Below are 13,354 nucleotides of genomic sequence, written 5' to 3'. Positions count from 1 at the left end.
CTCAGATTCGGAATATTCTCGGAAGTGACTCCTGAACTTCAGAACAGTAACTTTTCCCCACCCCGCTGGTTATTTAACCCCGCGATAACGGTAGGAAAAAACCATGCTTTCAATCCGCAGTCCACCAAAAGCCACCGAAATCCCCAATCCGAGCCAAGCACCACCGCCATCCCCCCAAAGAGAGTCTCCCGCTCCGACCTCCCCGCCCCTCTCCCCGCAGCCCCCGAGCATCTCGTGGCTAGCGCATCGGAGATGGCATCCAAGAAGTCAGAAATCGAGGAAGGGAAGAAAGATGCGGAGCCATCAACCGCGGAGTGGACACACAGTAAGTGCTACCTCAACAATCTGAACAAACTAGTTTCCGAGGGGTTGCTGCAAGAAAAGAACCTTGTCAACTGGCGCCCCCTCTTACCGTGAACCTTTCCCCATGGAGAATATTGACGAAATCGTCACATTCTTCCATTTTGCCGAACGGGGATTGGCCCTCCCCACTTGTTCCTTCTTTCGTGGCCTTCTTTATTATTACGGGCTTGAGCTCCATCACCTCAACCCTAATTCCATTTGCCATATTTCCATTTTCATCCACTTTTGCGAAGCATTCCTCGGAATCGAACCCCACTGGGATCTATTCCGCTTCCTCTTCCGCGTCAAAGCCCAGCCTACCACGAAGAAACTTGCTGTAGTAGGGGGCGCCGGCATCCAACTGCGACAGCAGGCCGGCGAAAAATACCTTTCGTACAGATTCCCCTCAAACCTCCCTGGGTGGAAAAACCAGTGGTTTTACATCGAAAACCATGCTCCCCATCTTCCGACGAAGTCGAACAAACCGCCAGTGGTGAGGGGGAATGGAACCTTGAACCCTCCGGTATGAAGATGATTCAAGTCAGAGAACTGCTGGAGGCCATCGAGGCACAAAAGAAGAAGGGGGTGACCGGCGCCTCCGTCATGTTCTCATTTTACAAATGCCGCGTCCAACCCATCCAGCAGCGCCATTGCCTGGGCTTCGGCTACACAGGCCCCGCTGATCCTTCTCGCATGTGCGCAGAGGAGTTGCCAGATGAAGTCGCGCTCCAGCGAGTTCAGCGGGTGCTGCTAGACGTGGACGCCGTGCCGTACGTGCCCACATTGTTCTCCACACAAAATCCGCCCAAACCGGTAAGTATTCGACTTCTTTTCACTGAAGATACCTGCTATTTCACCGTTACTTGACTGAAGAACTTTCTGCAGGGACACACGGAGCTGTACTGCAGCTACCCGCCGCAACCTGACCTCCCCCAACCATATCATCTCCTCCCTTCTGCCGCCACTGCGGCCAAGAAGGCTCGCCTTGCTGCGGCTCAAGGCAGCAGCGAGTCCGCCGAATGCGTGGACTCGCAGGCGGGAGAAGGAGCCAAAGGAGGACCGCGCCCTTCTGCTGCCACTGCAGCCAAGAAGGCTCGCCTTGCTGCAACTCAAGGCAGCAGCGAGTCCACGGACTGCGTGGACTCGCAGGCGGGAGAAGGAGCCGAAGGAGAACCGCGCCGGGACAACTCCTCCGACCAGAGCGTGGAGTTGACCGGCGCTCTACCGCCGGTGCCAAAGGGCCAACGATAAGTGCGCAAACGCAAGGCGCAAGAAGTCGAGTCCTCCAGGTACTGGGTTGCTGTTTTGGCGAGTTGCTAAGTATCAATGAGGCTGAGTACTGACAGTATCCACTTGTGTCTCCCTGCTTTGCCACCTGGGACCGAGCCCGAAAGGGTGGAAACAGGCCCATCCGCCACCGCTGCAGTGACTATTGCCGTGGCGGGGACCCCTCAATCGGCCGACCAAGCCTCGCCGCCAGCAACAAGTATTCCTCGACGGGCCTGGCGGGTGAAGAAGGCCGCCAAAAAGAAGTCGACACTATGAGTTTTCCTCCTGTCGCTTGAAGATCTTGCTCTTGCCCACTTGGATAACAATGTCTTCGATATCATCAGGGCTGCAAACGCCGTACAACTTCAGATGGACCCAGGCACGGCTACTGCGGCCCCAGAGCCATCAACCCGGGCTGATCCCTCCAGTGCAGAGCCTGCCCCGACTGCTGCAGCCTCCGAGCCCTCGGCGCCTGGAGGGCCAGTACCCACGGAGGTGGCCCCTGAGGCAGATGCGGCGCTTCCCGACTTGCCGCCTCCCGAGCTCCGACAAGACGGGGCCAGACCTGGTGGCGGAGAACAAGTCGTAACCCCTGATGCCGCTCCTACCGATGGCACAGGTACGCGCTTATCTGCCCGTGACTGGTTTCCCCGGTCTGGGCACAATGTGTTGACTACATTGTATACTTGCAGGTGTCCAGCGACCGCCGCCCGGGGATATCGCCGGGTCCTCGGGGAATCCCCGTGAGATGCTGAGGGCCAGGCCGGGGTACCAGAACGTCATCACCACCGACCTAGTGGACGACCTCCTGCTGACGGCAGAAAATCTGAAGACCTTCAAGAGCACCTTCAAGGAGTTATACGATTTTTCCATGGTAGTACTTGGGTAATGTTCCAGCTGTGCACATTGGTGGGTTGTTTATGACTCAATCTCCACCTTTTACGCAGCATGTAATCACCAAGTCCCAGAAGAAGTCGGAGAAACTCCGCGCGGTTGTGAGTGATGCGCGAGAGTTAGCTGCCCTGGACAAGCGCGTCTTCGAGGAAATTACAAAGAATTGCTATCTACAGCGAGAACTGGACATGCTGAAGCAAGAAAGAACTCGAGAGACTTGGCTGCTCAAGAATGACCTGAAGAACCTCGAGAAGGCCAACTCCGAGCTCCAACAACAGCTCAAGGAGCAACAAGCAGAGTACCAGGAGCAGCTCAAGGCAGAGAAGAAAGCGCACCAAGGTAGGCCCTCGCTCCCCTCGAGTACTTTTCCTTAGTAGCTCCCCTTAGATGCTGAAGCACCCTTACCGCAGAGCTTAGGAAAATAACGAAACACAAAGAGGAGCTGCTTACTGACGTGAAGAATATGCTGTATCATCGTACAGATGATGTCGAAAGGCTGCAGAGGGTGATTGGCGATACTGAACGTCAGTTCGTCGACTGCCTTCAGCAAGTCAAAACGCTGGGCGAGAAGGACGGGCAGCTGCGCAAGGAGCTGGAGGACCTCCGGGGGGCCGCCCAGGAGCTGGTGGACATGGTGGATCCCCTAGAAGAAGGCGAAGCGGGCCCGCGGCCCTTGCTGGAGCGACTCCGCGAAGCCCCGAAGAAAGTGCTCAAGTTCTTATCTGAGGCTCCAGTCGCATGCGTGAGCAATGCCCTCGCGTACGTAAAGTCCTTCTTGCCAAACGCGCAGCTGGGCATTTTTGCGCAGGGGGTAGCGGCGGACTGCACGGACGAGCGATTCGAAGAGTACCTGCGAGAGGCTCAACCTGTAGCAGAACAAATTGTACACAGTGTACTGCAGGATTAGGGTATGAGAAACAAGTAATCATTCTCTTATGTAAATACTTCACTCGATATCTCTACTTGTTGGCGTGCCGTAGCTGAATTGGGATCCAGGCTTACAAGGCTCAAGTGGTAGACGCTTCCCTGGGTGCAACGACCCGATGGGTAGCTAACACTCGTTTAACAGATTAGCCACAACTCGATCGAGCGGGTCTAAACTTGTTAGGAAAGAACGCGAGCATCGTCACGGGATTGCCATGCGTAGGGCAGAAAGGGGACTACCCCGAGTGCGGCGACTCGGAGTGTAGTCGAAGGTCGCTCCTGCTGTGAGCGTGCTCCGTAAGCTAGGTAAGACCCGGATGGACGGATCAAGCTTGCAAGGAGCGGGTGCGGGCGGTGCCGCGAGTTTGCCATTCTTTTTGGCAGAAACAAGACTGTTCTGAGTGTAGCCACTCAGGATGTAGTCGAGATAGCTCTTTATGCGAGCCTCTCCAGCGTACAGCTGTTAAGCTAGTCGAGCGGATCGACTGCGTTGGAAAAAATGCGAATGCTGTCGCGTGCGAGCATCCGAAGTCGCGGCAGAACTCGATATGTAGAGGAGTTAGACGGAGCCGAGGGTTCCGTCAGGAACTGCAGTTGAAAGGGGATGGACGTGGCCGTAGCCCCCGCATCATTCACGACGAGAAGTCAATTTTTATATAAGTGTTTGCACGTGACCATGGCCATCGTGCAAGTAGGAAGGAATGTACTACCCGAGTCATGTGGCTCGTAGCCTCCAAATTGATTCGGGGAAAAGAGATCTTCTAAGCCCCCGGGGATTCAGCTATCGCCGGGCCTCGTCTTAAGGGTAGAACTTGCGCAGATTCTGAATGTTCCAGGAGTTCGGGACATCCTGACCCTCAGGATATTGTAGTCGATAAGACCCGGGCCTTGTAACCTGCTTGATGACGAACGGGCCCTCCCACCTTGAATTGAGCTTGTGTAGGCCAGATTCGTCCTGAATACGACGCAAGACCAAGTCACCAACACTGAATGACCGCTCCCTGACGTTGCGATCATGATATCGCCGGATCCCCTGCAGGTACCGAGCTGACTGAACAAGGGCGGTGCAGCGAGCTTCTTCCACAGAATCGAGCTCTAACTGCCACGCCTCGTCCGTCTCGCCTTCATTGTACGTTTCGACCCTTGGAGACTTCCACATGATATCGGCTGGTAGAATAGCTTCAGATCCATATATAAGGAAGAAAGGTGTTTGTCCTGTGGCTTTGGACGTCTGAGTCCGAAGCCCCCAGACGACATGTGGCAGCTCATGCACCCATTTGCCTCCCTTCTTGCTATTTTCATCATAAAGTCTCTTCTTGAGGCCGTCAATGATCAAGCCGTTCGCCCTTTCGACTTGTCCGTTGGCTCTTGGGTGTGCAACCAAGACATATTTAACTTCGATGCAAGCATTCTCGTAGAACTCCCAGAACTGGTTTGCCGTGAAGTTTGACCCCAAGTCCGTGATGATGGAGTTGGGGAAGCCGAAACGATGCAGAATATCTGAAACGAAGTCGACGACCTGATCTGGCGTGAGCTTGGCTATCGGCTTGTACTCGATCCACTTAGTAAACTTGTCGATAGCCACCAGAACATGGGTAAAACCGCCGGGCGCCGCGTGAAGGGCCCGATCATGTCAAGACTCCAGCAGGCAAAAGGCCAGGATGGCGGTATGGTGATGAGGCTGTGAGCTGGAACATGCGTCTGTTTGCCAAAGAATTGACAATTTTGGCACCTGCGCACGAGATCCTCCGCGTCGGTCACTGCGGTGGGCCACCAGAAACCGGCTCTGTATGCTTTCCCCACCAGCGTTCTTGAAGCCGCATGGTTGCCGCAGACGCCATCGTGGATCTCCCGCAGTATGTCGTAACCATCTTCCTTTGTGACGCACTGCATGAGAACCCCTGTCCGAGCGCCTCGCCGATAGAGCTTGCCGTCGACCAGGACGAAACCGTTACTTCATCGTAGGATGCGAGCTGCTTCTGCGCTCCTGGCATCGATCCCCGCTAGTAATCGTTGATCTCGAATGAAGTCGATAAAAGCCCCTCGCCAGTCCTCTTCCAGCACCATAACCTCTCGGTCGGGTTGTTGGGGACCCACGTCGATGGCTACCTGCGGAGAAGACTTGATGGATGGCTGCTTGAGCTCCTGAACGAAGACTCCCGGCGGGACCTGGGCGCGCGTGGACCCCATTTTGGACAGGATATCCGCGCCGACGTTGTGCTCCCGCAATACATGATGAACCTCCAGGGCGGAGAAGTTGCTTTCCAATTTGCGTACTTCCTGTACATAGGCATCCATTGTCTCCTGTTGCAGTCCCATTCCTTGTTGACCTGTTGGACGACAAGAAGAGAGTCGCCATATACAAGTAGTCGCTTGATCCCTAGTGATATCGCCAAACGAAGCCCGTGAAGCAAAGCTTCATACTCGGCTTCATTGTTGGATACCGCCCACAGGATCTGAAGGACGTATTTCAACTGCTCACCTCGTGGAGAAATAAGCAGGACCCCAGCGCCGCCACCGTCGAGCTTGAGAGACCCATCGAAATACATGGTCTAGTGCTCTGGCTTGTCCACTGGGGTTGGGACTTGATTCTCCCTCCATTCAGCCATGAAGTCGACTAGAGCCTGTGACTTGATTGCAGTGCGTGGCTTGAAGTCGATTGACAAAGCCCCCAGTTCCACTGCGCACTTGGATATGCGACCCGTGGCATCTTGATTATGAAGAATATCCGCCAGCGGGAGGTCCGTGATCACAGTGATCTTGTACTCGTCAAAGTAATGGCATAGCTTTCTTGATGTGATTAAGATTGCATACAAGAGCTTTTGAACAGCTGGATATCATACCTTGGATTCGGAGAGGACTTCGCTGATGAAGTAGACAGGCCTCTGCACTCCAAACTCATGGCCTTCTTCGCCTCGCTTGACTACAATAGCACTGCTGACAACATGAGTTGTTGCCGCAATGTAAAGTAGTAGATCCTCCTCGGGCAACGGTGCCGAGAGGATCGGAGGTGACTGAAGATGATGTTTCAGATCCTGCAACGCCCGCTCGGCCTCCTCCGTCCATTGGAACTTATCTTGGCATTTCAGGAGCTTGAAAAAAGGTAGTCCTCTCTCCCCGAACCGGGAGATGAACCTGTTCAGAGCCGCCATACAATCTGTTAACTTTTGCACATCCTTGATTGTGGCCGGAGCCTCCATATCAGTGATGGCCATGATCTTTACAGGGTTGGCTTCAATGCCCCGATTGCTGACGATGAACCCGAGCAATTTCCCTGAAGGTACTCCAAAGACGCACTTGGTGGGATTGAGTTTCCACCGAAATCTGCGCAGACTGCTAAATGTTTCTTCCAAATCTGCGATCAAGTTATCGGAATCCCTGGTCTTGATGACTACATCATCCACATAGGCCTCAACATTCTGGTGCAGCTGATCCGCGAAACACATCTGGATCGCGTGCTGATAGGTTGCTCCTGCATTCTTCAACCCGAAGGACATTATTTTGTAGGCGTAAGTCCCGTACGGGGTGATGAAAGCAGTCTTGATTTGGTCCTCCTCCTTGAGCGCGATCTGATGATAACCTGAGTAACAATCAAGAAAACAAAGAAGGACACAACCAGCGGTCGAATCAACAACTTGGTCAATGCGCGGCAGCCCAAAATGGTCTTTTGGGCAATGTTTGTTGAGATCAGTGTAGTCGACACACATTCTCCATTCATTGTTCTTTTTCTTTACAAGAATGGGATTCGCTACCCACTCTGGATGGATTACTTCTTTAATGAATCCAGCCGCGAGAAGTTTAGCGATCTCCCGTTTAATGGCCTCACGCTTGTCGTGGGCAAACCTCCGTAGGCGTTGCTTCTTAGGCGTAGCCTTCGGGTGTACATTCAAAGCATGCTCGATCAACTCCCTAGGCACCCCTGGCATATCCGCTGGTTTCCATGCGAATATGTCTCGGTTAGCCCGAAGAAAGCTGATGAGCGCGAGTTCCTATTTGTCACCCAAGCCCGCACCGATGACGGCGGTCTTAGATGAATCTCCCTCCTGAAGCTGGATCGTCTTGAGGGCCACATCATCAGTCGACTGGATGCTCGACTTGTTGGCCTTCTTGGAAGGAAACTCCAGCCCGGTCTGGGAGAGCTGCTGCGCGGCCGTGAGTACTTCTCCCGAAGCGTCTGGCATGCGAGTAGTCGAAGCGTATTGGATCGCCTCCTGATTGCAGTCGTATGACTTCTTCAAGTCGCCACGAAGGGTGAGCACTCCACCGAGTCCTGGCATCTTAAGAAGCAGATAGACATAATGCGGCACTGCCATGAACTTGGCAAGTGCCGGACGACCCAGTATTGCATGGTAAGAAGAGTCAAAAGTAGCCACTTCGAATTTGATGAACTCAGTACGATAATTCTCCCGCGTGCCGAAGGTGACTGGGAGGACCACCGTACCAAGCGGGTGTGCTGCATTACCTGGGATGATTTTCTCCAGGCCCATTTTCTTCAAAGTGCTGATGAAGATGAGATTGAGCCTGCTCCCGCCATCGATGAGGATCTTGGTAAGCTTGACCTCCGCCACCACAGGATCCAGGACCAAAGGGAACTTGCCGGGCTCGGAAAAGCTCGTCCACTGGTCATCATGAGAGAACGAGATGGGGACCTCCGACCAACGGAGTGGTCGTGGTACCGCCGGCTCGATGGACAAAATCTCCCGGAGGAGCAGCTTCTGATCCCGCCTGGAACAGAAATCCTCATCTCCCCCGAAGATGACGTTGACAACCTTTGACGCGTCCTGAAACTTCAGGTTGCGCCCGTGATCCTCTTGATCATCATCCTCAGGTTCTTTGTCAGCAGGCTTCTTGTTCTTATTTTTGCCACCGGAGTTGCTGAACATCCTCCGAAGGTGATAGCAGTCGATGGCAGCATGGCTGGCACCCGGATGCCATGGGCACTTCTTTTGCAGGAGCTTCTCAAACTCCTCCTGCGTCGTCGACTTCTTGCCCCACGAAGGACGATCGATAGCCGCGATGACCTCATCTGGCTTTCGTTTCCGGGGTGGCCCCGAAAAGTCCCGCTGGCCCTTGTCGCTACGGTTGTCGTTTGGGCACCGCAGATTGCTGTCTTGACGCCGCGGGAACCGCTCCCGCATCTTCTCCTCCTGCTCAGACCAATCGTGCATCATATCACGAAGGCCCGCGACAGTTTTCGGCCTGTTCCGCCCGAAATCCCTGTAGATGCCCGGGTCGGTGATGCCGTTGTAGAAGCAGTCGATGATGTCGTCCTCCGAGATGTTCGCGATGGTGGCGCGGACGTCGAAGAAGCAACGCGTGTAGGACCGCAGAAGCTCGTTACATTCTTGTTTGCACTGGGCAAGATCGTGTCGAGTACCTGCACGGGTAATCGCTCCCTGGAAATTGTCGATGAAGACCTTCTTAAGTCGTTCCCAGGAGTCGATGGAGTTGCTGCTAAGGCTCTCCAACCAAGTGAGCGGTGCAGGATCCAAAGCCATCGGGAAGTAGATGACTTTGGTGATATTTGAGCCCCCTGCGACCTCAATGGCCGTGGAGTAGCAACGGAGCCACCGCTGGGGAGCCTGCTTGCCATCGTACTTGGTGATACCGATCGGCTTGAAGCCCTCTGGGTACTTGTAGCTGCTGAAACGAGCAGAGAAAGCAGGGAATCGATCGCTACAGTCAGTACCTTCAGTTTTGACTTCTTCGCGGGTCTTGCGCCTGGAGGAGATCACGGTGCGCGCGTCGCGACCTTCATTGATGTGCTGGCGCAGGTCCTCCGGAGGAGGTCGTCGATTGGCCTGTTGCAGATGACCCCCTTGCGGTGGCTGTTGCCTCCCGACAGGGGCCTGGCTCCCACGTGCGTTGTCGTTGCTGATCTGGTGTTGAGGACGGCCACCAGCCGTTCGACTGCGAGCCTGACTCTGACTCTCGTCCACGCGTTCTTCCCGGATGATGGACGCCGGATTGTGTTGGTCCAGCTGGATCCAAGCCCTCTGCGCGTAGAGGAGTGCTTGACGTACCTCCGGATCGTGGCTGCGCTCGAGGATGGCCGTTACCCTAGCGATGTTGGCCACCGGAGTCCTGAAACCCCGCTCGCTTACAGTAGCAAACTCAGGGTCGAGCTCGCGATGCATAGATCGCCTTCGCTCGTTAACCCTCCTCCACCGGATTGTGCGGGCCCTGTTCCTGGCCCTCCGCACCTCACGATCGGTGTCGTTCTCGTCACCGACGTTGGCCGTGATCTCATCTTCGGAGATCGCTTCGAAGTTGTCGATGGGAAAGTCCCCACCGTCCTCGCCTTCTTCGGCCATTAGCACCTGGCGGGAGGAAAGGTCATGAGATCCTTCGTCGACTAGTTCAGTCGACCCCTCCACCATCGCAGCCAATGGCCTGCCCTCTTGGAAGGGCAATGGCTCGAGGTGAGCCACAAGCCGACCCTCTGCCTCAGGTAGATCGGAGAGCATCATGCCCCTCCAATGCACAATGCACCCTTTCGGCAAAGAGGTAATCACCAAATCACCGGGACCAGAACAACCCGAAGCCCCCCGACACGCGGTGGCTTCAGGCTTTCCGTCTTGGAGCAGCAAGTCCAGATCCTTCTCTAACATGGAGAGGGACCCAGATGCGTTGGCCTCCTAAAGATCAGTGGCCAGTTTGCATGAGCCGAGTTGAGTCCGACCATGCGAATCCCTAGATTGGAACAAGTCCAAACCAGGGGAAGTTGTCGCAACATCAGAAGAAGTCGAGCCTGGAGCAGACTCCATCTCGACCTGTGCTGCGGAAGTATGGAGCGGCAAGTTGTCGAGCTTGTGGACGAACTTGTCGAGGCCGCTGCGAGGATCCGCAGCGAGGGTCTTTGGCTTCATGTCGACGAGGAATCGCCGAAAATTATCCGCACCATCTGCGATGCAGACCCACGAGCCAAAAATGAGCGTCACACCCTGAGAGGGAACTGACCTGATGAAACTGAAAGACGCCATCGAGCTCGCCGGTGGATCTTCGACGCGCTCCCCTACCTGGCGCGCCAGCTGTCAGTGTTTAACCGGCTGCCCACCGAGGGATATACCCAAGGTGGTAAGTTTTGGGCGAGGAGACGCCGAGATCTGGAACTCGAAGGTGCAAGGAACACAAGACTTTTAGACAGGTTCGGGCCGCACGGAGCGTAACACCCTACGTCCTGTATGGTGGTTTGTATTCCCTTTGGTGTAGAATGACCTAATGATTTTCTGTTTTGAGGGGGGTTCCTGACCTCCCTTATATATCCGAGAGGTCAGAGTTACAAAGATGCTAACCAACCTCCATCAAGGGATCATACCAGAACATATCTCGAGTAGATCCTCTCCATGTTGATTAACTCTATCTCCTATTTAAACGGGATAAACAAGAGATAAACAAAATGAATAAGAGATAAGACGGGCTTAATCTCTTAGACTACATAATGTGCCCAGCTCGGTGGCCCCGGGTCTGACACTTAGCTCTTTTGCAACTAAACCTTAAAGCAAAGTTGTAGATCTTACTAAACCCTACACTTTTGCTTTTGGCATATTTTCATTTGAGCTATGGTTTGAAAGTTAACTAGGCTTTACAGTGGAGTCCCTGCACTTTTGGGAAATTGCAGCTAGGTCCCCCTTCGTCTGCCTCCAGTCCCCCTGCTTTGTTTTCCTCTCTGCCCGACCCCACCGCCCTCACCGCCCATGTGCCGAGCCTCAGCTGCTCCCTGCGCCGCCCCTCTGCGCGCCACGTGCTGTTCCAGCACCCCGCCCGCCGCTCACCCGACCGTGCTGGCCTCTCCTTGCCTCGCCACGCCGTCTGCCACCCGCCCGGGCTGCTCTCCGCCGCCGCTCACCGTCGCTGCAGCCCGACCGGCGCCACCTCCTGTTTCTGGCAGCCCCCACGCGTCGCTCCTCGGCCGGCCGCCGCCCGAGTTCTTCCCGCTGTCTTCTCCCGCGTGTTCCACGCTTCCCCGCCTCTGCCCGAGCTCCGCCCGCGGCCGCCACGCACGTCATCGGCCGCCAGCACCTGCTCTCGCTCGCCATGCCTCCTCCTCAACTTGAAGCACATCCTTGAGCTCCCAGTGCACTCTCTTTTGCATTCACGCACCCACATTTTCACTGCCCTTCTTCTTCCCGAGCGCGCCGCCCCACCGGAGCTCCGCCGTAGCTCCTGCTCGTCATCGACAGCCGCCGCTGTCGCTTCCCACCCCCGATCTAGTGCTCTAGCCGCACCACCACAACCCACTGAAGCTCATAGACCTGCCCAATTTCGCTCTCTTGCACCAGAACGACTGGACCACTACGCCGGTGAGCTCGAGCTTCCGCCGCCGCTCGGCCTCGCTGTCGTCCCGCCGCTTCGTCGCCTCTCAGCCCCGGACAAGCACACCACTAGCCCCACATCATCGCGTGGAAGCTATCTAGCCACTTCCCCGCCGCTCTCCTGCCCTCCGGCCACCGGAACGCCGCTGCCGTTCCTCAGAGCACCGCCGCCCGCCCCTGTTCGCCGTCGATACGCCGCCACAGCCCCTCTTTTCCCCAACACCGGCCACCCCCGTGGCCGCCGTGAGCTCCTGAACTTTTTCCCCCACTTGCCCCTCGCCGCCGGTGAGCCCCCTCGCCGGAATTTGATCGCCACCGATCGGTATCCCTGTGTAGCCCGGCCAAGGATCCAATTGCAAGGATTTGAATCTTTCCAGGGGCCTTTCTGTAGGAAATCAGTACCCCCCCTCTAATTCAAATCAGCCAAATTGTAAAATCCATAGGAATTTGTAGAAAAATCCAAAAATTACCAAACCAGTTTTGTTATGTTCCAGAAGTTTAGCTCTACAACTTTTGTTACTAAAGTGCAGTATGAAACAAAATATTTTTAGAGTTATTTGAAAGTTTAGCAAAGGGGTATCTTGAGTATAACTTATGCATATTAGCTCTATTGTTTGTGAATTTTGGTGAGTAGCCTGTTTAGTGTATGAGTGAGCTTGTGTAAAAGTTTCACCTGCAGTAATAAACCCTAGCTTGAATTAATTTAAACCTATGCAAATCAAGCTTGAAATGGTTAAAATTTATTCAAGCATGTTACTAAGGTTTTCATGCTTAGATCTTTTTACCATATGATGTACTGTAAGTAAGTAGTTCATAGTAAATTTTTAAAAAATTTATAACACTGTTTTGCTTAAGATTTGAATTTAAACTTGACATTTGAATTAAATTCAAATGCTTTAGTGTTTGTACTTAGAAAATTATAAAAAATTCATAGTAAGCTCATCCATTAGGAATAAGCTTACTCACAAAAATACAAGACCATAGCCTTTATGGTTTTCAAAATAAAAATCAAATTTGTTAACTTAATTCAATTAAATCAATTAATTTGATAATTGAATCAAAGTACACATGGTGGGTTTGAATTCAAACTTCCTGCTTTATGAAAATATGTTTATCAATTGGTTGGATTGCAACTTTATCATGAAGTAAAATTCTTAACTCCAGAACCATCTAATTTAAATCATTGCATATCATGTAGAGTCAACGACACTCGACGACAGAGACTACGAGCTAGTCTCGGAACACGAGCAAGGGTTTTCTAAAGACCCAGTGAACATCGTCGAGACTTTAACTGAAGCCCCGAACTAAAGTTCGGAAGTCTTTGACATCACTGACCCTAGCCCCGCTCAAGAAGGCAAGCCCCGATGCATAATCCAGTATTTTAAATTACTACACTTAAACAGTTTTATACTTATGTATCTATATTATGCATTACATCTAGGAGTTGAAATGGAACACTAGATGCATAATTCCTAGTAACCTATGTATTGAGCCTGAGTCCATATCGAATATATGCTATGCTAATAGGATCGGCAGAAGTCGAGTGATTTCCTGTCACTCGCACAATATAGGAGTTGAATGTTTACAATTCTGCAATCACTATAAGGATG

The sequence above is a fragment of the Panicum hallii genome, chromosome 3 (assembly GCF_002211085.1).
Source record: "Panicum hallii strain FIL2 chromosome 3, PHallii_v3.1, whole genome shotgun sequence".
Lineage (NCBI taxonomy): Eukaryota > Viridiplantae > Streptophyta > Magnoliopsida > Poales > Poaceae > Panicum > Panicum hallii.
Note: the sequence above shows the minus strand (reverse complement) of the source record.